Raw genomic sequence first — 2657 nt, forward strand, 5'->3', positions numbered from 1 at the left:
GGGAAGATCCCACATGCCGCGGAGCGGCTGGGCCCGTGAGCCATGGCCGCTGAGCCTGCGCGTCCGAAGCCTGTGCTCACAACGGGAGAGGCCACAACAGTGAGAGGTCCGCGTACGGCAAAAAAAAAAATAAAAAAATAAAGAAGGTGAGTAAAAATATAAAGCTTAAGAGATCAAAAAAGATTTCCATGCTTTGAATATCAAGTGAATTAGTTTCAGGTCAGCAAGCTGTGCAAATATTAAGAGAGAAGAATCACACACGTCATTCCTCAGAACCAGCAGCCTCAGAACTAGGCTAGCAACACTATGAGCATTTAACATTCTCTATCTTCTTTCCTTTTATTCTCAGCCCTTCTGCCCAAATACTTATTGTAATATTCCAAACTACCTTCCACTCAAGTTCACACCCGAGTGGAAAACTGCTATCAGTAGTTCTCAAATGGGGGCATTTTTGCCCCTGAGAGTACATTTGGCAATGTTTGGAGATATTTTTATTGGTACTGGCATCTAGTGGGTAGGACTCGGGAAGCAGCTAAGCATCGTACAACGCACAGGATGGCAGTCCCTGCCCCCAACCAAGGACTGTGCATCCCCAAATGTCAATAGTGCTGAGGTTGAGAATCACTGGTCTAGAGAAACATTTAGCAAATAGCTGTTTTTAGAACACAATTTGTACAAGTTCCACAGAATATCAATGGATTTGGTGCATGTACATGTTTACACACGTGCATACACATAAACAACTACGTGGCCCAATTAGTTGACAAGAAGGTTAAATAGGTTGTTTGCTTCAGTATTCCTCAGACTCTTGAATATACTAATGGACATTTTAAATCTCTGAAGTGGTATTTTTCATGCCCTGTTTCCCCAACTTAATTGACCTTGGAGACTATTTCTGATGAAACATGTTGAGAAGTTAATGTTTTGCAAGAAAACTTTGAGAAACACTGTTTTAGAGTCTGGGAATAGAATCTTAGGATATAAGGGGAACAATAATATGAGTGTTGCCTCTTAAAAAATTTACTAAATGATAAGCATATAGACCTGTCATCTAATTTCAAGCCTGTTAGGTCTATTAATCCAAGGCTAAGAAACAGTTAGTTGTGTGGGGCTTTAACTTGGGGCTTAGTTATTAATAAGAATTTGATTCTGACAAATAAAAAAATATAACTTTAAGAATGTATTAAACATTCAAAACACAATATCTATGTTATACATTTTCATAGAAAATTAAAATAAGAAATACGCAACAAAAAATATAAACCAGACCAATGAATTCAAACCACAAATAGTGATTATTTCAAAAAATATAAATTAAGTAAACTAATCTTATTTAAAATAAAAAAGCATAAGATTATACTAAAAATAATATTCAAGCTATGTAGAATAAAAATCTTACTTAAAATTGAGTATCTTGCATTTACTTGGCATCTCCATTAACACATGTCAAATTTAATCACTGGGCAAAATCACTGACCAGATTTCAATACTTTGAATCCACTCCGATGTCAGTGGGAAAACATAAATATATTCAAATTCATTGTCATACTGTAATTGCAGCACTTTGCTATTGACACTACTTTTTAAAAGCAAGGCAACTTATTTGTGAAATGATACTAGTTCTTAGGCCTTATTTCTACTTGAAAAAATAATCTCGGGCCATTGAATGGCAAGTATATCATTAAACATGGATTTTTTTGGTATCAAGTTTAGTTTATTCTGAGAATTTTATGGTATAAATTTTAAAGAAGAAAAGAAAACTCTGGAAAGAATCCAGAGAGCAGACATGAGTTATGATAATACTAAATGGTCTGGAAAATAAGATGTATAAAGAAGGCTAAAAGAGATGGCTGGCTTATAAAAGAGAATCCTGAGGAATGGGTTACTGAAAATTCTATTTGAACAAAAAACAGAACATGTAAAAATGAACTTAAATTGTACTGAGAAAAAAGGTTAAACAGAGGATGAACTGTGATGCTATACACTTGAATCTTTTCTGAGGTTTGTGCTTCTATAGCATTTTGAGGGCAAGAGACTAAACTCCTAAGCATGTTGAATTATATTTAGTGCTACTTGGATAAAAAGAAAATGTTATTTATTTTTATATGCTCTCTATGATTTTAATAAGTGTGTTTTTCTAAATGCATTTTGCAAAAAGTCATTAAATGAAAAATGCATGCAGCCATGGCAGAGTGAACATACAGCAAAAGATTTTACCAGAATGGAGGCGAAAGTTTGTGTGTATAAGGTTAGGGTACCATTTATGAAGGAATTCAGTGTTTTAGGCTCTAAAACTTTATGTTTTATGTAGGAGAAATACTTATCTTTTTGACAGACTAAAATTAACCAAAATAAGAAGACTGATGCATAAAACTCTACTACCAATACTTTGAATTGACAACAGGAAATGTACCTGTCACATTTATAAGACTTTTCATGGCCTAAACACACATTCTTTTTCAATAATTATGGTTATGTGCAGAGCAAAACTATATTTTTTTGTTTCGTGAATATAAAATTAAAGTGAATTAGCACACCAGGCAGACAGGCCAGTTTATGCTGTGGTACAGGTTTTCCCCGCTATCCGATAGTAGAGCGTTGCTATGAAACCTTTCAAAACTGAAATGGCATAAAAAGAAGAAGCAATCACCTTAGGA

This window comes from Physeter macrocephalus, chromosome 1, assembly GCF_002837175.3.
Source record: "Physeter macrocephalus isolate SW-GA chromosome 1, ASM283717v5, whole genome shotgun sequence".
Lineage (NCBI taxonomy): Eukaryota > Metazoa > Chordata > Mammalia > Artiodactyla > Physeteridae > Physeter > Physeter macrocephalus.